This window comes from Sander lucioperca, chromosome 6 (genome assembly GCF_008315115.2).
Source record: "Sander lucioperca isolate FBNREF2018 chromosome 6, SLUC_FBN_1.2, whole genome shotgun sequence".
In the NCBI taxonomy this organism is placed as follows: domain Eukaryota; kingdom Metazoa; phylum Chordata; class Actinopteri; order Perciformes; family Percidae; genus Sander; species Sander lucioperca.
This window is the reverse complement of record NC_050178.1, coordinates 23736651-23759718: the sequence shown is the minus strand read 5'-3', so window position 1 is coordinate 23759718 and position 23068 is coordinate 23736651. Positions and strand designations below refer to the sequence as shown.

The following is a 23068-nucleotide window of genomic DNA, read 5'->3' as shown; positions in this document are numbered from 1 at the left end:
TGATATTTGCGTATAGGGACCAGTTAACGTTACCTGCCGGTCACATGGTCTCTAAACAGTCCGCTCACGGTGAAGTCCTGCACGGATCAACAGCTGGCGGCTGCTCGCTCTGCCTGCACGCTGCTGCGGTTCAGCGGCTAACGAGCGAGCTAACTGCTAACAGACACCGCTGCGACCAACAACCAATACACATTCTGTCATTATATATGTCATTTATAAAAGGTTTCTAGTGTCAGTGTATTGGCCGTGCAGTGGCTGCTTGATCTTTTTCCATGATGAACATAGAATGCTGCTACGTCAGAGCGGCCAAAGCCTCAAACAGCTTCCCCGGACTTTCTGACCAGCGTCCTCGACCGGGCGGCCAGAGCTTCTTTGCAGCTCAAGTCGGCGGCGGTGTGGACGTACAGTTAGGCAGCCGCCTTAGCTGCAAAGTGCTGCGGGAAACCCTGACATAATTTCTCACACTCCGGCTCCCTGGTCAGGTGCAATTCACAATTAAATCAACCCCCTGTCTTACCTGGGTCAACATTTAAAGGGGCCTTGTAGATCACACACTGTGACGTGTTCAGTCAAGACATACAGACTCTGAAGACGCAGCCAGAGAAAGTTTGGGAGGAAGCGTGGGTGATGGATGAACATGAGTGAACAGGTAGAGAGAGATGGAGGTGATGAGGCAGTATGGATGACTGGATGACTGCAGTTCAATAGAGGGTGTGGATTCATAACATCGTTGCCTACTGATGGAGCTACCTACATACAGAAGGGACTGTGAGTTTTGTATTAGTTGGAGGCTTTGTCAATGTCATGTAAAAAAGTTAAAAAAACACGGATTTTCGCCCTTTCATACTACTCCCTACGGCAGTGGTTCTCAAACTTTTTTCAACAATGTTCCCACTATGAACAGGTTTTTTAAGCCATGTACTAGAGCCCTGCGCGGGACTGTTTTCTTCATCCCGCTCCCGCCCGCTCCTGGCGAATTTCTGACCATTACCGCCCACACCCGCAACGTGTGTGTTACACTCCCGCCCGCTCCCGCAATGTGTACGTCCACTCCCGCCCGCACCCGCAAAACTCTGAGAATTTATGCCCGCACAATAATAGAGATGCATTGATGTTATGTCTTCTCCCGTCCCGCATGAGAAAACACGTCATTTTATAGGTTAATAGGGAGAAGATGAAGGCAAAGAAGGCAGGTGCTTGCTGCTGTTAGACGGGGAGGAAGGAGCAGAAGGAGAGGGAGAGAGGGGGGAGGAAGGAGCCGAGGATGAGGGAGAGAGGAGAGGGAGAGAGGGGGAGGAAGGAGCCGAGGATGAGGGAGAGAGGAGAGGGAGAGAGGGGGAGGAAGGAGCCGAGGATGAGGGAGAGAGGAGAGGGAGAGAGGGGGAGGAAGGAGCCGAGGATGAGGGAGAGAGGAGAGGGAGAGAGGGGGAGGAAGGAGCCGAGGATGAGGGAGAGAGGAGAGGGAGAGAGGGGGAGGAAGGAGCCGAGGATGACGGTGGACGGAGCCTTGGCTCGGAGCTCCCCCGTCCTGGGAGGCTCAGACACGCTGGTGTCTGCTCATAGATGGCCTATACAGTATATACTCAGTCAGTATATATGTATATATACTCAGTCAGTATATATGTATATCTGTGGTTTCTGCTGGCGTGGGGGGGTTCCAGGCTACATCCCGATCCCGCAGTGGTTTTTTAGCCGCCTGCAGCAAAGTTAAAACCGCTCGCTCCCGCGAGATTTGCGTTGGGTCCCGCGGGACCCGGCGGGACCCAATCCCAATGCAGCCCTCTACCATGTACCCCCTAACCAGCGTGAATAATTTTTGGTAGAAAGAAAAAGTCTATATAAAGAGGAACAATACAGCGATGTTTAAAAAAACAGCCTTGTACCTGGGGAAAAAGGTGACAAAAAAGACCAAGAATAGGTCAAAAATAGTAATAAAAACACAATAGACGGTGAAAAGTGACAAAAAATTCAAATAAGCCACAAAAACTTTGAAAAAAGCAGAAATGTTATATATATTTTTTTTTAAAGTAAGGAAGAAAGGCAAGAATAGGTCAAAACTAACGACAAAACCTTCAAAAAAAGGTGACAAACTTTAAAAACAGCAACAAAAACGTAGAGAAAAAGGCAGTAGAACTAGCCTCTGTAGCCTCATCACGTAGCCCCTGTAGTCCTCCAAAGTACCCCTAGGGGTACACGTACCCCCATTTGAGAAACACTGCCCTACAGTGTAAATTCGCGTGCAATCACAAGGTAATGTAAGTCAATGGAGGCCATTCAACCCGTAAAAAGTCATATAACCATTCCAATGACTCTGAAGCTGTTCAGTTGAGGTGAATTTAGCTAAAAAAACTGCATAGTTCCCCTTTAATAAAAACCTTTATTCACAGATAAAGAACCAAGAAGTCCCCTTCTGTCGAACACATAAGATAACCATTACCTGATGTTGACACACCCTGTCTGTCTACCTTCCTGTCTCACTCTCCTTTTTTGTCTTTGTCTCTTTGAGTCAACCAGTGTTGCTCAAACACGTCGTTAAACAAACTATCAGCCTGCAGTTTGAACAGTCTCAACCTCTCTCGCTGTCTGTTGCTTCAGCATAGTTGCTTTAATATGGCGACTGTTTGTCTGAAGCATAACTGCCAGCGAAGTGGACAGAATGGCCTGTGCATTTTGGGGCTACGTAGTCCGTATGTACTGAGCCTTTTGCACAAAATGAAAGTATGTGTTTGTGATAGAGATGCACCCATTACAACTTTCTAGGCCGATTCTTTGAGTTAGACCAGCTGATACCGATTTTAGCCGATTCCGATTTCATGTTTTCTAACCACTTTACAGCACACACACATATTTATTTTCTATCTTTTCTTTAATAGAACATGTGTTGAACAGATAATGGATCACTATAAAATAGAACTATATAAATTACTCCTGGTGTGGGACATTCACACACATCTAAAGAGCAATGTTAGAACCATTTCCTTCTTTTCACATCAATATCAACTAAAGAAATGTGATTTAGGTTTTTGGTGTCGTCCCTCCACGCCCTACTTTCTCCTTGCAGGTGTTGCATATTGCAAACTTGTTATCTTCTGCACACACGCTGAAGAATTCCCAAACAGCTGACATGTTGCAGGTTAATTCACCAGGTTCCTACATGTTCAAGAATAGCGCCGACACACGGCGGAAAAGTTGAGAGAAAGGAGAATGAGAGCGTGCTGTGGAGTCCGTGCTGTGGCGTGCGTGTGTGCGTGCGTCCTTGAGAACTGTAACTGGTATAACTTATGTTGTCAGTTAATTGGAGCGTTGACCGGCGTGAAATCACCATATGTCAGACTGACCTGCCGGTCGCCGGTCATGGCCGAGCACGTGAAAACCGGACAATTCCGGTCACCGGCCGGTCTATCGGTGCATCTCTAGTTTTTGAGTTGTTGATGAAAGCCACAGACAGGGGATCATGGGATTTATTGCAACCCGTTCTCATTCTGAACTCGTAAAATAAGGACGTTTGGACAGTGGCTGTCAGCGTCTGATGCGACGAAAAAGGCGTCTTTCAGCGTGTTTGTGTAACGCACCGGGGAGAGCAGCAGTTAGAGAGGATTTAGAGAGTAGTATGTAAGGAGGTTGGTTGGGGGGGAGGATGGGTCAAACACAGGACTTTCACCAGGAGAGAGGGGTTCACGTCCCGCTTATCACGCTTGCTATAGTCGCTTTTTATTTTCCTCCCGCGTGTCACAGAACCGTACGCCCACCCACGACCTTTTCCTTAACATAACTGCGTCAAAAGGGACGACAATAGTCCCGACCAAGCACGTTTACTTAAAGGAGACTTTTAGCGTCAATAAGAACGACAAAGGCACTAGGGCTGGACCCGAATATTCGAATATTCGTTCGGTGGGTTAGTATTCGATTTGAAAAGTTGACATTCGAATATTCGTTTTTTTTTGTTTTTTTTTTGCACAACCTGGCATCCCCCTCCAAACGGTTCTCATTCGCGCTTGAATATGTTCAAAATATAATACTCTCTTTTACAATTTTCTTATATAACCTAGCCATTTTAATAGGATGGACAACCCAACCTCGTTATACTTAATAAATATATTTGCTTGTTCTTGGACTACGGGAGTATTCTCTGGCTAGAGCAGAACAGCGCTGTGTCAGTAATTTGTTAGTGTGCAAAATATATACTACCTTATTAAAAATATTTCTTAAGTTAACAGATCTGTGTGTGTGTGTGTGTGTTTTATATCATTAGTGAAGTCTCCGTTCTCGGGGCATATCACCGTGGATTTCCACAGGATGCAGAACGTCTGAGGACCGGCTCCGCTGCTGATCGGCTGCGTGCTCCGCCGTCCGTCAATACCCACCAGGTCCGGACTTGTCGCGTAACGGCTGCGGCCAGCCGACCACGAGATCTCGCGAATTCACGTATGTTCGCACGATATAACAGGATGTAGTTTCTATAAACAGAACCACAAAACCAACAACCGTTTGTTTCCATCCAGAGGAGTAGAGGGGAAACTACTCTGAGCTGTGTTTTCAAGGTGTAGTGCAGGGAGATATGATCCGCCGTGAGCACGCTGGATTTTACTTTGAAAATTAACCGGATTTTTATTTTGTTTCTGTGCTCGACTTCCTGTCCCCACTATCTGCCGTGTGCTGAATTGCTGCGGAGCTCTCCGGCGTCCGGCAACAATAGAAGCTCTGGTATCTGCTCCGGAGGGCTGGGACCGCCGGAGCTGGGACGGAGTCGGGACGCAGACGTTCTGCAGTCAGTGGAAACACACACACTGACTTTAATGGAAACCTAATGACTCCGTCGACGTTCCGCAGACGTTCCGCATCCAGTGGAAATTGCCGGTGAGCCCTGCTCGCGTGAGGCGCGCCGCTTCCTGCTCGCGCTGTTCTGTAGTTTATTAAAAGTTTATTAATTCTGAACGCGTCTGGCCTGTCTATCTATATTGCACCAAATACGCCACTGCACTCCCTTGTGAAGTCGTTTGGATGAAAGGTTCTCAAAATAATCAAAATGCAAACAGACAGACAGACACATAGAGATTCCTGCCTTTAGAGATAATAATACGTTCAGCCCCCTCTCTCCGGAGCTTCGAATATTCGATGCTCATTACTACCGAAGCTTCGAAGCTCAACAAATGGTATTCGGACCAGCCCTAAAAGGCACCTGACCAAGCGTCCGTATTTTACGAGATGTGTGTGATAACGTGTTGCTTATTGACAATAAGAATAAAGAATGACTGCCTGATACAGATACAGACATTCCCAAAGCCTACACAGTATTTCTCTTAATAAAAGGACGGTAAAACAAAAGTGATAGTACCAACAATCCTCTGTAGGGTGTAATCGTTAGGCTTCACTCCCAAACTGGTTTCAGAGGAATCTGCACCGTCACATTCTTTTGCCAAATGCCTTCTCCGCTCTGTGACTTGTGACTTGACTCTGTGACTCTATGATTAAGTGGATCATCGATATTCCCATACATCACAACCCAGCATATTTCTCCACCTGCAACCTCTCCTCTTTTTCTCCGTGTAATGAAACTGCCTTCAAGTGCTGTCTGAAATGTTAACCTGTTCTCTAGAGCAGAGGTGACCAAATTCTTTCATATGAAGGGCCAAAATGTATCTGGATGCAAGGCCACGGGCCAAAAATGAATGTCGATGTTGAAGAATACCGTAATTCTTGCCATTCTCCGTAGATAAAACGTACGTATGTAATTTAAATGGGAAGTTTAACACGGTAAAGCACGGTGCATTACTTTGCTGTTAAACTCAGATTACGTACTTTATAACTGCACAAAATGTACGTTTCGTAGTCATTACTTTTAAAATAAGAGGTCATGTTTTCGTTTCCATACGTCACTTCTTGAGATCAGTCAATTAATCCATTACACAATTTACAGAGAGGATTAATTGATGAATTGAAAAATCATTTGTCATTTATATAGTTAAAACAACCAACGTTTTATAAAAGTAATTCATTTTCAGGTTCTCAAAAGTAAACATTGGTTGCTGTAACTTTGTTTCAGAGTTAATACGTTTTTGTAAAAACCTGGAAAAGTTATTGAATTTAAAAAATGCAAATTCCAGGTCTGGAAAGGTTTTGGAAACAAAAAACGACCCAGAAAGTTTTTGGAAAAGTCATGGAATTGTATACTGTATAATACGTGATTAATAAATGTATTTTCACGTCGTCCTAACCTCACCGTTATATTTGGGGCGTGATATTACGACTCCCACTATGAACCACATACATTATCATTCATTTGATTGAGGGTAAACTTTAACACAGATTTTTATTCTTATTGTATAATGTCGGCTGACATTTTCAGGAATACATAGTCATGGAAATTTGCCAAAAAGTCATGGGAAAATATTGGTTAAAATTAGGGCTGTCAGCGTTAACGCGTTAATCGTGATGCGATTAAGGGCCGCTGCGATGCGATTAATTTTTTTTAATCGCAGACATTCAGAGAAATTAAAAGAAATTAATCGTTTGACAGCCCTATTTAGGAGTTACTAAACACTATATTGACTCTAGTAAGGATAGGGATTTGTAGTTTTTTAGTTACAGTAGGTACTTGGAGGAATTATGCAATAATGACAGATTCACACATTTTACTTTTGTTTACAGTAAAGAAATAATTACAAATCTTAAAATCATAAAGTAACTTTCTTTGCATTCATTTGATTCCCAATCAAGATACATTGGTAAGAATTGCTTTTGATTGTTAATATGGACTTAAAAACTGTTGCAAATGCAAAATAATAGAATTTCAATCATGTGATAAAATATGCGATTAATTGCGATTAACTAGCCTATAGAACTTCAGCGATTAATCGCGATTAAAAAAAATTATTCGTTTGACAGCCCTAGTTAAAATGCGTATGAACCGTGATGTTGGGAACTTGTAATAGGCTAGGCACTTGTCTTCATTTCAGACATTTCGTGAACTCAACGAGCTTTGGTATCTGCCTAATACTCTTGTTTTGAAAGGAGTGGAAACAGCCTACATGCTCCACTGGCACAGAAAACTATTCACAAAGCCTGAGCTCTCCATGTATGGAAGATATACAAAGCTGTTATCCTATCTGCTTAGTCAACCAGACGGCATGACCAGGTATAAAGTTACTTCAGTCGGTGTGTGTGTGTGTGTGTGTGTAGCCATCAGCGGCTAATCCTACCGTGATAATCCTGACTTGCTCTACTGACCGACAGAAAGAAAAGAGAGCTAAGAAGGACCTGGCGTGACATCTCAGGAAAGTGAGAATACCGCCCTGCTGACTTGACTGTCACTCAGTCAACAAGTCAGAGCTGAACCACTGAGATGTGGTTAAATTCATTCATTTAATCAGTCGGTCAGTCCGACAGAAAGGCAAGGCATGGCTGGAAGGTCCAGGGATCCTGAAGTTAAATACCTTTTATAGACTTCAAGAATTGCATCCCATCCTTTGACAGACTAGGTGCTATACAGTCATGTGAAAAAATTAGGACACCCCTGTTAAAGTTGACTAAAAAGAGGAATAAAAAAAATCATCTTTTGGAAATTGATCTTAATGCCTTAATTAAAAAAATAGAAAAAAATCCAATCATTAAGGACACCAATTTTCTTTGTGAATGAATAATGTATCGTAACTAAATAAATGTTCTTCCTTAAAATAAATGGGGCATAAGTCAGTACACCCCTATGTTAAATTCCCATAGAGGCAGGCAGACTTTTATTTTGAAAGGCCAGTTATTTCATGGATCCAGGATACTATGCATCCTGATGAAGTTCCCTTGGCCCCCACATCATCACATACCCTTCACCATACCCCACATCATCACATACCCTTCACCATACCCCCACATCATCACATACCCTTCACCATACCCCCACATCATCACATACCCTTCACCATACCCCCACATCATCACATACCCTTCACCATACCCCCACATCATCACATACCCTTCACCATACCCCACATCATCACATACCCTTCACCGTACCCCACATCATCACATACCCTTCACCATACCCCCACATCATCACATACCCTTCACCATACCCCCACATCATCACATACCCTTCACCGTACCCCACATCATCACATACCCTTCACCATACCCCCACATCATCACATACCCTTCACCATACCCCCACATCATCACATACCCTTCACCATACCCCACATCATCACATACCCTTCACCATACCCCCACATCATCACATACCCTTCACCATACCCCCACATCATCACATACCCTTCACCATACCCCCACATCATCACATACCCTTCACCATACCCCCACATCATCACATACCCTTCACCATACCCCCACATCATCACATACCCTTCACCATACCCCCACATCATCACATACCCTTCACCATACCCCCACATCATCACATACCCTTCACCATACCCCACATCATCACATACCCTTCACCATACCCCACATCATCACATACCCTTCACCGTACCCCCACATCATCACATACCCTTCACCGTACCCCACATCATCACATACCCTTCACCATACCCCACATCATCACATACCCTTCACCATACCCCCACATCATCACATACCCTTCACCATACCCCCACATCATCACATACCCTTCACCATACCCCCACATCATCACATACCCTTCACCATACCCCCACATCATCACATACCCTTCACCATACCCCCACATCATCACATACCTTTCACCATACCCCCACATCATCACATACCCTTCACCATACCCCCACATCATCACATACCCTTCACCATACCCCCACATCATCACATACCCTTCACCATACCCCCACATCATCACATACCCTTCACCGTACCCCACATCATCACATACCCTTCACCATACCCCCACATCATCACATACCCTTCACCATACCCCCACATCATCACATACCCTTCACCATACCCCCACATCATCACATACCCTTCACCATACCCCCACATCATCACATACCCTTCACCATACCCCCACATCATCACATACCCTTCACCATACCCCCACATCATCACATACCCTTCACCGGTAAGTAAATTAAAGACCTGAATGGTTTCGCTCAGACTTATGTCTCATTAGTTATGTTGTTCAGTTGCTCAGTAGGAAGCTGTTTAGTTGGCAGCTGTCTCGGGGACCCTGCTGGATCAGGTCAGTGACCCTTGTGGGCCCCAGGACCCTAATTTGGCCACAACTGCTCTCAAGCTCTCAGTATCAAGCTGCTGTGGACACTGATAATCTGTCTGTCTGTGGTGTTTGCAGCCCTGCTTGCTGCAGAACTGCTGCTGGAATATTTTGTCTGCGACTGCCTGTGACATTCCTGCCAGTCACAACAAATCCTGACAGAATTTAAGGGTTAGGTGAGAGGTCGCGGTGGGAAAAAGGAGGGCTCTCCAAGAGCTGCACAGACCCAAATACAAGCAGCAGAGACATTTTCTAGTGTACGTTTTCGGTTTGTAGCTTAACAGTGTTGTCCAGACTGACGTCATGAAGTCACATATGTGTGACACGCCAATCCGTCTGCCATTATTGGCGTGTTATCAAGACGCATACTCGCTTTGTAGCGTGATTATCAACGCTGTTTGGCCTCCATTGACTTACATTAGCTTGAGATTGCGTGTGAATTGACGCCGTAGCGAGTAGTATGAAAGGCTGAAAATCTGTGTAGTGAGGTTGGTCGGGGGGGAGGATGGGTCACACACAGGACTTTCACCAGGAGACCGGGGATCAGGTCCCACGTGTGACTTTGTGTCCCGCATGTGAGGTTTCCTTTCCAATTTTTTTGTTTTCTTAATCCCAACCAGTTCTTTTCCTAAACCGTAGCCTCGCGATAACACGCCACACGTGGCTTTAGAAAGTGCCACGTGGCGTGTATGTTTACGCTGTGACGTCACAGACTGCCGTCTGCTGTATACAGCGTAGACATACACGCTAGAGATGCACCGATAGACCGGCCGGTGACCGGAATGACCGGAATTGGCCGTTTTTCACGTGCTCGGCCATGACCGGCGACCGGCAGGTCAGTCTGACATTATGGTGATTTCATGTTCAGTGCTACAATTAACTGACAACATAAGTTATACCAGTTACAGTTATAAAGGACGCACGCACACACGGACGCCACAGCACAGTCTCTTTTTCCTTTCTCTCAACTTTTCCGCCGTGTGTGGTGCGTACCCGCTCGTGTTGTGAAGCTCGTGTCGGCGCTATTCTCGCACATGTAGGAACCTGGTGAATTAACCTGCAACATGTCAGCTGTTTGGGAATTCTTCAGCGTGTGTGCAGAAGATAACAAGTTTACAATATGCAACACCTGCAAGGAGAAAGTAGGGCGTGGAGGGACGACACCAAAAACCTAAATCACATTTCTTTAGTTGATATTGATGTGAAAAGAAGGAAATAGTTCTAACATTGCTCTTTAGATGTGTGTGAATGTCCCACACCAGGAGTAATTTATATAGTTCTATTTTATAGTGATCCATTATCTGTCCAACACATGTTCTATTAAAGAAAAGATAGAAAATAAATATGTGTGTGTGCTGTAAAGTCGTTAGAAAAAATGAAATCAGAATCGGCTAAAATCGGTATCAGCTGGTCTAACTCAAAGAAAATCAGAAATCGGCCTAGAAAGATGTAATCGGTGCATCTCTAATACACGCAGATACCTCAAAATGCGTCCAGATAACACGCCACTTGGCTTAAGAAAGTGGGCGTGTATGTTTACGTGAAGTCATGATGTCACGTTGCATGCAAGTACAACAAACTTCATTTGAGTTTCTTAACCCGTCAACCATGACCCTATCTCAATGTTTCAGTCACTTTTTTCAAAGTTTAGTATTTTACATTTTAGTGTTTTTTCCCATTGTTTTTGGTCACTTTTTTCAAAGTTTAATTGCTTTTTCTAACGTTTTTTTTTCCCCACTTTTTCCCCAATGTTATTGTCACCTTTTTAATGAATTTTGCGTGCTTATTTTTTTTACGTTTTTGACGCTTCGTTTTTGCGGTTTTTACCGTTTTTTTCATCGTTTTGTCGAGTTTTTTAAATTTTTTCTTTTTTTTTAACATTTTTGCCGCTTTATCGACGTCCCATATTTTCTGATATAAAAAAACTTTTTATGGACAACATGATGGTTAACCAACATTACACTAAGGCAGTGGAGAGTCAGAGCCACAGTGCTGTGATGGTATTTCTGTGATCAGTAAGGTTGTAATAGTTTCGGTTTTTGGGGTCATGGTTTGGTATGTTTTACGTATAACAGGGAATACACAAGAAGCGCAGAAGATAAGGTTATTTATTTTTCAATGTCAGCATGAAATGGTGCCTCATTGGTAGGGTTAGGTACCGAAACCTGGCGCTAATACGGCACCGGTGCCTAAACGACCGGTATCTACTGGACCGGATTGCAACGCAGATTTCGGTGCCAATTAAATGCCTTTTGCGTTGCTCTCTGATGCTCCGAAACAGACATTAGAGGCAACAGGAGCATCGCTGCACATGACGCTAGTTAACACTACACTTGGCAGCAGCTAACGTTAGCCTACCGTTAGCTAGCAGCTGGATTAAACACGGTATTTCACCGTGTGTATATTTCACTGGAGAGGATCCAACAGCGGGACGTTACGCAGTGTGCAGCTGCCGCTGTCGGAAAAACAACACAGACGGTGCGGTGCGTTCACTTGAAACTGGTAAGCCTCGTGGTGCATTCAAAGTTATTGTAAAATACCTTTTGATAGGGCTGCACAAAAGATATTCAGTTAACTGTCCCAGAGGAGAGAAGATACTAGAAGATATTAACATTTAACAAGCTGGAATCAGAGAAACCATAGTTTTTTTAATAAAAAAATGACTCAAACGATTAATCGATTATCAGAATAGTTGGCGATTAATTTAATAGTTGACAACTAATCGATTCATCGTTGCACCTCTACTGTAATCGTCCAAATATGGGGGGGTAACTTGTTCCAGAGTCTCGGGGCAGATCACCCCCCCGTTTATACCTAGACCTTGGGACTTCTAAAACCAGCTCATTTGAAGACCGCAAGGACCGGTTGTTCTCACACAGCGTTTAAACTCTCAGACAAATACGCCATTTAAGGCCTTGAAAACAAACAAAATCTTAAAATCGATTCTAAAATGCTCAGGGAGCCAACGTAGGGTGTAGAGCAGTGGTCCTCAAACTTTTTTCAATATTGTACCCCCTTTGAATTGCTTTTTTAAGCCAAGTACCCCCTGACCAGCGCAATACAGGTACAATACAGCGCAGGCAGTGATAGATTCACTAAACAACAACCTTTCTAAAACAAAAACATTTAAATGCAACATTTCAAATGTTTAGAATCCTTCACTTAAGTCATTCATTATTATAGTATAATTATTTTAGCAATTATGCATGACGTGTTTTTAAATTAGCATTTTTGCAAAAATTTCACGTACCCCCTGCAGTACTCCAAATGTTGTACCCCCATTTGAGAAACACTGGTGTAGAGAAATTTAATCACGATCACGATTTTGGCTTCCCACGATCAAATTCAGGTGATCGAGCGGTATTTAAAATGTGTCATTGCGTTCGTAGAACGCTCCGTAAACCACTCTCTGATCACGTGCCTCCACGAGCCAATCAGAGTGGTTCCCTGCACCGCCCAGCTTAGTTTAGATGTAGACAGTCACAGAGGACAGAGTAACGTGAACTCCACAACAGATAGCATAAGTCATAAGTCGTGAACCGCAGTGACTAGAGCTAGTTTGAGTCTGTTAGCTCATAGCTTTAGCGGCAGACTGTTGTACGTCCCGCTGTTGGAATCCTCTAACAGTGAAATACAGTCACACTACTAGGGCTGTCCTCGACTAAAGAAATTCTTAGTCGACTAACACTTATATGATTTTGTCGATTAATCGATTAGTTGATGTAATCAACAGAGCTGTGCTCTTTGAGAGGTGGTTAAGACTAGAAAAGCACAATATAAATGTAGTTAATTAACCATCTGTAAAACTGACTTTCTCCACAATTAATCCTGCAAAAGCACCACTTTAAATCTTGTGTTTACCAGAAATGTGCTCATAAGTTTCTTGGAAATGAGTAATTAAGCATGAATAAGCATAAAAAATGTGTCATCAACTAAAGAAATCTTAGTCGACTAAGACCAAAACGACCGATTAGTCGACTAATCGACTAAGAGGTGGCAGCCCTACACACTACACCGTTCAGCTGTCAGCATTTTAGCCGTGTTTAATCCAGTTACTGCTGTAGCTAACGCTAGGCTAACGTTACTTGCTGTGTAACGTGTTACTAGCAGCGATGTTTCTGCTTCCTTTAACGTCTGTTTTGGAGCATCAGAGCAACGCAGATATTTAAGTGGCACCGTAATCTGCGTTGCTATTTCATCCGGTAGATACCGGGCACCGCTGCCCTATTGGCACCAGATTTTAACATGCGCCGTTAATGTGAACAGAAAATTGCGTTGCCTGTATCTTTTCACGCCAAACGCACATGTTTGGAAAGCGGTCGCACAGCAGCTGAAATGGCTCCTTCATAGTTTCCTTCAACAGGGGAGGAATGTAGCACCATATGGATGTGAAAGCAGTTATAATTAGCCTATGTGACAATAAAATGTGTTTTGGTTAAAACAACAAATAATCGTGATAATTAATCGTGATCAATATAATGATCAAAATAATCGTAATTATCATTTTGGCCATAATCGTGCAGCCCTACCTTTTGATGTATTTTTAAAGTATTTTTGAAGTATCCTTTTAGCACCGGTATTGGAAAAAACCCAAACCTAACCCTACTCATTGGCCGTTAGGCTTGCTGTAAAAATCAAGGCACTCAAACATTAGCATATGGTCAACTAGGAAAATAAGCTGTAAACATTTTTTAATTTTCCGTTTTCATTGTCATTTTAAAGTGGCTATTTGTAACTTTACAACAAACATTGTCCATTGTTACACCTTGTGTACATATCAAGACTAAGCAAACAAAAATGTACAGAAATGTAATCAGGCGCAAGTGGCAAAGCTGCGAGCTACAAGAGATTTGACTACATGCAAGTCCAGGCAAATTTATACATGAGAAGATTTTACACGCATGGATTTTCCGAAAGATTAATATGGTGGAAAACCCCCTTGCATGGGATGAGGTTTTTGGAAAGATTACACTATATTATAAATGCTGACTTAGTGTCTTATATTTACCAATTCAATAACCACCAAGGATTTTAGCTCCAACAAACACTACTCATTTTACAAATGCTGTGCACTGACTTCTAAGTTCAGCTTACCCTAAATGTGCTGCTTCTTAAATTTCACTTGTGTGCTTACGTTCAATTTTCTCCTCTAAATCTCAGTATGCAGTTAATTCCAGCCTCAAGCTATTCGGTCCCCCACATGGATCAGTAAAGTCAAGTTTTCGAAGTGAAATCCATTTCTATTCATTTCCTTCCCTTTCCATTTATCCCAGGTTCACTGTTAGTTGTTCGCCAGAGGCATTCAGCCGGTCACCTTTCATCACACATCGCTAAATTCCTGTTGCTAGTAAACCTGTCAGCCCCATGCCGTGTGCATGCCTGGCTAGCTGTGATGTGGAGTCCGGCTAATGGCTTTAGCGATGTGGAGCTAAGAGGCTAATGGCGTTGTGGTAGAGGATAAATCAGATTTGTCCTCTCTCTGGTGGACCAGTGGAGGCAGAAGACAGACAGACAGGGGGACTGGGATCAGGAGTAGTTAAAACATTCATTTTTAAATTACTTCGGCCTTTATTTTGATAGGACAGCTGCAGTTAGAGTGTGCAAAGAAATTATTCTGCTTTTGATACTGTACTTAAATTGGCAATTGAAAAAAATCCATTTTTGTAGAGACTGAAGCTGTAGCTGCAGCATGTTGATTGACATGTTTTAATTACGTAAAGAAATGTTCTAGGAGTTCAGATAGAGCCTGTATCAGGGCCATATTTAGTCCAGATAGAGCCTGTATCAGGGCCATATCTAGTCCAGATAGAGCTTGTATCAGGGCCATATCTAGTCCAGATAGAGCTTGTATCAGGGCCATATCTAGTCCAGATAGAGCCTGTATCAGGGCCATATCTAGTCCAGATAGAGCTTGTATCAGGGCCATATTTAGTCCAGATAGAGCCTGTATCAGGGCCATATCTAGTCCAGATAGAGCTGTATCAGGGCCATATTTAGTTCAGATAGAGCTTGTATCAGGGCCATATCTAGTCCAGATAGAGCTTGTATCAGGGCCATATTTAGTTCAGATAGAGCCTGTATCAGGGCCATATCTAGTCCAGATAGAGCTTGTATCAGGGCCATATTTAGTTCAGATAGAGCTTGTATCAGGGCCATATTTAATCCAGATAGAGCCTGTATCAGGGCCATATCTAGTCCAGATAGAGCCTGTATCAGGGCCATATTTAGTCCAGATAGAGCCTGTATCAGGGCCATATTTAGTTCAGATAGAGCCTGTATCAGGGCCATATTTAGTCCAGATAGAGCTTGTATCAGGGCCATATCTAGTCCAGATAGAGCCTGTATCAGGGCCATATTTAGTTCAGATAGAGCCTGTATCAGGGCCATATTTAGTCCAGATAGAGCTTGTATCAGGGCCATATCTAGTCCAGATAGAGCCTGTATCAGGGCCATATTTAGTTCAGATAGAGCTTGTATCAGGGCCATATCTAGTCCAGATAGAGCCTGTATCAGGGCCATATTTAGTCCAGATAGAGCCTGTATCGGGGCCATATTTAGTCCAGATAGAGCCTGTATCGGGGCCATATCTAGTCCAGATAGAGCCTGTATCGGGGCCATATTTAGTCCAGATAGAGCCTGTATCAGGGCCATATTTAGTTCAGATAGAGCCTGTATCAGGGCCATATCTAGTCCAGATAGAGCCTGTATCAGGGCCATATCTAGTCCAGATAGAGCCTGTATCAGGGCCATATTTAGTCCAGATAGAGCCTGTATCAGGGCCATATCTAGTCCAGATAGAGCCTGTATCAGGGCCATATTTAGTTCAGATAGAGCCTGTATCAGGGCCATATCTAGTCCAGATAGAGCCTGTATCAGGGCCATATCTAGTCCAGATAGAGCCTGTATCAGGGCCATATTTAGTCCAGATAGAGCCTGTATCAGGGCCATATCTAGTTCAGATAGAGCCTGTATCAGGGCCATATTTAGTCCAGATAGAGCCTGTATCAGGGCCATATTTAGTCCAGATAGAGCTTGTATCAGGGCCATATCTAGTCCAGATAGAGCCTGTATCAGGGCCATATCTAGTCCAGATAGAGCTTGTATCAGGGCCATATTAGTCCAGATAGAGCCTGTATCAGGGCCATATCTAGTCCAGATAGAGCTTGTATCAGGGCCATATTTAGTTCAGATAGAGCTTGTATCAGGGCCATATCTAGTCCAGATAGAGCTTGTATCAGGGCCATATTTAGTTCAGATAGAGCCTGTATCAGGGCCATATCTAGTCCAGATAGAGCTTGTATCAGGGCCATATTTAGTTCAGATAGAGCTTGTATCAGGGCCATATTTAGTCCAGATAGAGCCTGTATCAGGGCCATATCTAGTCCAGATAGAGCCTGTATCAGGGCCATATTTAGTCCAGATAGAGCCTGTATCAGGGCCATATTTAGTTCAGATAGAGCCTGTATCAGGGCCATATTTAGTCCAGATAGAGCTTGTATCAGGGCCATATCTAGTCCAGATAGAGCCTGTATCAGGGCCATATTTAGTTCAGATAGAGCCTGTATCAGGGCCATATTAGTCCAGATAGAGCTTGTATCAGGGCCATATCTAGTCCAGATAGAGCCTGTATCAGGGCCATATTTAGTTCAGATAGAGCTTGTATCAGGGCCATATCTAGTCCAGATAGAGCCTGTATCAGGGCCATATTTAGTCCAGATAGAGCCTGTATCGGGGCCATATTTAGTCCAGATAGAGCTGTATCGGGGCCATATCTAGTCCAGATAGAGCCTGTATCGGGGCCATATTTAGTCCAGATAGAGCCTGTATCAGGGCCATATTTAGTTCAGATAGAGCCTGTATCAGGGCCATATCTAGTCCAGATAGAGCCTGTATCAGGGCCATATCTAGTCCAGATAGAGCTTGTATCAGGGCCATATTTAGTCCAGATAGAGCCTGTATCAGGGCCATATTTAGTCCAGATAGAGCCTGTATCAGGGCCATATCTAGTCCAGATAGAGCCTGTATCAGGGCCATATTTAGTCCAGATAGAGCCTGTATCAGGGCCATATTTAGTCCAGATAGAGCCTGTATCAGGGCCATATTTAGTCCAGATAGAGCCTGTATCAGGGCCATATTTAGTTCAGATAGAGCCTGTATCAGGGCCATATCTAGTCCAGATAGAGCCTGTATCAGGGCCATATTTAGTTCAGATAGAGCCTGTATCAGGGCCATATTTAGTTCAATATGTTATATGTCACTATTTCTGGTAGCCTAATGTACTTAAATGGCCAGTATGTACTATATATATTTATTTCCTGTATTCATTGAAGCCTCTATGTTTACAGGCTTGTTGTAATGTGCTATAGGTGCCAAAAATCTATGTTTGGTATTGCCAATTTGTTTAGTTTTGTCATGGTTCATGTGTGCAATAAGCATTACACTTTGTGAGAAACAAATCGTGGCAGAGAATCGTCAATTCTAAGCTAAAAAATCCTGATTCATATTTTCCCCCGAATCGTGCAGGCCTAGTCAGAAGAGAGAAAGTAGGATTCAGCCCGTTCCAGCAGGGCTTCCCTGCATTTTAAATTGAATAACCAGAACACCGCACCGGCAGCTGTTGGTCACAGATGTAACCCAAGGTCAGCGCCTGCAGCACGGAGCAGCCTTGGATTACATCATCAGTCAGCTGCTGTTACAAAATGCAGACAGAGAAACAGTCCTTACCCCCTAAAGCACTGGTTCTCAAGCTTTTTTCAATAATGTTCCCCCTTTGAACAGTTTTTTTAAGCCATGTACCCCCCAACCAGTGCGAATAATTCTTGGTAGGAAAAAAAAAAAGTAAAGATGAACAGTACAGCGATGTCAGCGATAGATTTACTAAACAACAGCCTTGGACCTGGACAACATTTAAATGCTGATGAAGAAAGAAAGGCAGCGTCTACCCCAGTTCATGCAAACAAAAATTTCAAGCCAATAGGAATACTTGGAATTGATGGTGGAGGTAAATATTCATATTCATGAAAAAGGAAGTTTGTGAACGGGCAACACAGATTTTGATAATGAACAACTAAACACGCTACACACTGGACCTTTTAAAAAAAAGTATATATATACTTTGTGTGTGAAAATGTGCATGATAAAGTTTCATGAAAACAAGTATAATTCATGCCACTTTGGGTTTTGAACAATATTTGTTGCTCATTTGTGATTAAAAAATGAGCTCCGCAAACAAGCAGCACTTCTTGTGGAGAATCAGACACAGCTGCATGACATCAGTTTGCTTGTATTTGGCTCCGATGATTGGCCTGAGAGCCCCGCTAAGAATAACACGAGCCAGTCAGCTGTTGATTGCTGTTACGCTGTTCAGAGATGCTGTTTTATTGTTCAGAGTAAAGGCCTTTAAACACATGGGGCCCTATTTTAACGATGTAAGCGCACGGCGTGAAGCGCCTGGTGCAGGTGTGTTTAGGGCGTGTCCAAATCTACTTTTGCTAGTTTGACGGCAGAAAAAAGGGTCCGTGTGCCGGGAGCATGGTTCTAAAGGGTTGTACTTAGTGTCTTCATTAATCAGAGGGGTGTTTTGGGTGTAACATGCAATCAACCAATCAGAGATCATCTCCCATTCCCTTTAAAAGCCAGGCGCGTTTGGACCTTGGAGCATTGCTGTTATGATGGAGGATTTACACCGTAATATTTTTATTTGTAATCTTCTGCGTGTGTGTGTGTGTGTGTGTGTGTGTGTGTGTGTGTGTGTGTGTGTGCTGCTGTGCGTCCCTGTGTGTGTAACAAGCATAGTGTGCGCGCTGTGCACGAGCCTAGGAGCATTTTACTAATGCTCTGTTAAAATAACAATGAAATGCTGCGTTATTGACTTTAGACCAGGTTTTTGTTGGTCAATGGTGCCATCACTTCCCGCTGCCTCAAGATAGCAATACTCCCAGAATGCACCTGAACACACCTCCCTGTAAGACCAGTACGCCCAGAATGCACCTGAACACACCTCCCTGTAAGACCAGCATGCCCAGAATGCACCTGAACACACCTCCCTGTAAGACCAGTACGCCCAGAATGCACCTGAACACACCTCCCTGTAAGACCAGTACGCCCAGAATGCACCTGAACACACCTCCCTGTAAGACCAGCACGCCCAGAATGCACCTGAACACACCTCCCTGTAAGACCAGCACGCCCATGGGCCACAGATGGGCGCAGGTGCATTTGTTATTTAAACGACGCGGGCGCTGGACGGGAAACTGACAACTGCGTCGGTCTTAAACTAGCAAAGACACTTGCGTCGGGCTTTGCGCTGCGCCGGGTGCAAGATAGGACCCCAAGTCTGTATTTTTCATCCGAAATTGTTGCATGTTAAAAAAATAAAGAGCCCTCCAAAACTTTCTTTCGTCATTAAAGTTTTCGCAACCGGGTTGATTTTCTGTTTTTTATCCGCATACGTCAAAAGCCTTCGGCCACTCAGAGCCACCGTGCAAAACACCAAATTTAATGACAGACAGACAGACAGACAGACAGACAAGCTTGGAATCTGGGATGGTACTGATCGCAAAACAAAGGATGTACAAGAGATTAGATGGTGATTGTACTCTTGGCAGCTAATCGATAGCTTCTCACTAATGTCATTCATTGATTAGCCCCGTTTGAGACTAGCGCTATCCCCCGCATCTACGTAATTAATTCAGTCACTAGTAGGCAACTTTAATTAGAATGCAACCACAAAATCATCCCCAGTGTTATTACCAGAGATATTATTATTCATATTATTAGGCTACTATTATTTACTGCTGTTACTCTTTAATCTTTCTACACACACACACACACACACACACACACACACACACACACACACACACACACAAAATCCACTTAGTCCCACAACACAACTCCCAATCCCTTTCCTTCTGTGGGTGGTGGTATATGGTCTTCACTTGTCACGTGTCACTCTATTGCACACAAAAAAGAATAATACAACGCATCAGACTGTCTTTTTGGATGACGGATTAGCAGGGTCCAAAATTTGTCTGCTCTTTAGCATGACGCGTCTTCAAATGTTTGATTAAGTTGCTGGTGTTGAAATTTGCAACACTCGTGCCACCCCTCGAAATTGCTTCTTTGCATATCTTGCATGTTGCCATCTTACTGGTGGGAACATCCACTGTAAAGTACTGCCAAACCGCCGACATGATGCGCTAACGTTAGCTTCTTTTAAGGAGGCGTCAGGTGATCAATTCTTCTTCGCCCCTCTAAAACAGCAGAACACAGCGCAACTGTTTTAAGAGCAGCGAAGAAGAACTGTGTCAGAGCTAACGGAGCTAACCAGTAAATAGATTCTTATTTCTAATAAATTACGTGGTATCGGATCGGTGCCTGGACTCCAGTACTCGCCGATACCGATGCCAGCATTTTCGGCAGTATCGGAGGCATTTCCGATACTGGTATCGGAATCGGAACAACTCTATTGGCAAATACAAAAGGTCAGTCGCCATTGGTTACTAGAATAGGCCTATTTTCCGACAAACTTATCACTACAATACAAAGGTTGTCCTTGGACTCCTCCTTCCAGTTGAGCCTAAGAGACCTTGGTGTTTTGTTCGACCAATCGATGTCTTTGGATGGTCATTCTACACAGTTGGTCAGAAACTGTTTTTATCATTTGAGAAATATCTCTAAATTGAGAACAATACTGCCCAAAGTTACCATGGAGATCATGCTTTTATTTCTTCACGGTTAGATTACTGTAATTCTCTTTTTACTTGTTTTAATACATTTTCTCTGAGCCTTCTTCAATTGGTGCAAAATGCAGCAGCCAGGCTTTTAACAGGAACAAACAGAAGGGCACACATCACCCCGATTTAGTTTACTCTCCACTGGCTTCCAGTAAAATACAGAATTGATTATAAAATTTTAGTTTTAACTTTTAGAGCACTACATGGACAGACGGCGAAATATATCGCTGACTTGTTGACCCCTTACTCTTCTTTCCGCACGCTTCGTTCCTCAGGTCAAAATCTCCTGATGGTCCCAAAAACCCGCCTTAAAACTCGGGGAGACCGCTCCTTTCAGGCAGTTGCTCCCAGATTGTGGAACGCCCTGCCCCCGTCGCTGCGTGTGGCCGATTCTATCGTTTGTATGATTGTAAAGTGTTAAACTTGCTGCATGTAAAGCACTTTGTGACTCTGTCTGTGATAGGTGCTATATAAATAAAGTTTACTTACTTACTTACTTACTTGATTGGCCTCAGTTTGTTTTGCATGAACTCTGCACACTGGTGGCAGCATGCTAACCTGACTCCAGATGGATTTCTTCCCATTTGCTCAGCATATCCATCTGGGAATTTTCCGTTGGAGAAGTTTTGGGAAGGGGCGAAAATCCTGGTTAGCTGATTGGATAAACCATCTGTCTATCACCATGTTGGTGATAGACGGGCCAAATCAACCAATCAGATCAACGAAGCTAGCTAAGTTAGTGTAGCTAGCGTTGGTTTGGCTTCAAGGACCTTGCGGTTCTTCTAATGCCATCGTTTAACATACAGTTAAGTTAGGTATCGTAGCTAACGTTAACGTACCAACACATAACTAACTATCACAGTTATTTGATTGACACTTGCTGCTCGTCATTGCTACTGTTACGATTACTTTATCTAGCTCACTACTTTGCTCGATTACCAGTGGTACCGGTCGGTAGCCTGGCTCTGCTCTACTTCCGCTCAATTTTCATTTCCCTTCAGTACTACGTCTGAGTTTGCGGTATATTCTTGGGTTTTCTCTAGCCAAATCTTGGCGGTCCAATCAGTGAACAGAGGGAGTGGCTGAGAACGATGGCGTTGAAGCCGTGCTCTAGTTTGAGTTGTAGTTCTGTAATGGCGGCGGAGAAAGATGTGAGTGAAGCCATTCGGTCCGTTGTGGCAACGCTGCCAAATACCCAGAAGTTAAAGCCCGAGCAAGAACAATCTTTGCTGAGTTGTGATGGTGGCCATGATGTCGTGGCCCTCCTCCCCACGGGGTTCAGGAACAGTTTGATTTTCCAGCTCGCTCTGTTAGTGGTGAAGGAGTTGGCTAAGGCTAACGCTAGCGATGCTAAGCCGACGTCACAACCAAACGTTAGCGATTGGTTATGGCAGATCCAGAGTGGCTCTGGGCAGATCCAATAGTTTTAAACTTCAACAGAGTACCCGGTCTGGTAGGACCAGGCTAGTGGACCAGAGTCTGGTAGGACCAGGCTAATGTACCAGAGTCTGGTAGGACCAGGCTAGTGGACCAGAGTCTGGTAGGACCAGGCTAGTGGACCAGAGTCTGGTAGGACCAGGCTAGTGGACCAGAGTCTGGTAGGACCAGGCTAGTGGACCAGAGTCTGGTAGGACCAGGCTAGTGTACTTGCATTTCATACCCAAGATGCTTTTTGTGCTATTCTGAATTTCATTTAGATCCGATCTCGAATTCTTTTCTTTAGTTTAGTCCATCAAGGTCAGTCCGGTACTTAGAATAAGGCAATAAGATGTTATGGTGAAACAAATGGGATCAAGTATATCTCATTTCTACTCAGAATCATATCATATTGTCCCTTTTCATGAAGTGTGTATTTTGAGATTAAAATGAAATATTTCTGTATAATGTCTCTGTCAGTTCAGTGTTAGCATTGTATCCACACATTCCAGTCCTGTGCAGAGAAATACCGGTCAGGTTTAATACTAATACTTTAGATAATAATCTCATTAAGGTCATGAGCTCTTTATGGATTATCGGTATGACATGCACAATGTTAGCTTTGTGTGTGACGTCTCCGTTAAACTCAGTGAATGCTGTAGTGGTCAGACCTGTGAGATAATTAATGTCATCGATGTTCTCTGTGTTTGCTGCA

The 23068-nt window shown here is 43.6% G+C and overlaps 1 protein-coding gene across 3 annotated transcripts in view; it reads left to right on the top strand.

Annotated features, from left to right (window-relative positions):
• Positions 1-23068, top strand: part of mtss1 (MTSS I-BAR domain containing 1) — a 105316-nt gene that overhangs the window by 11108 nt on the left and 71140 nt on the right. The gene's annotated exons all lie outside the window — the stretch shown is intronic.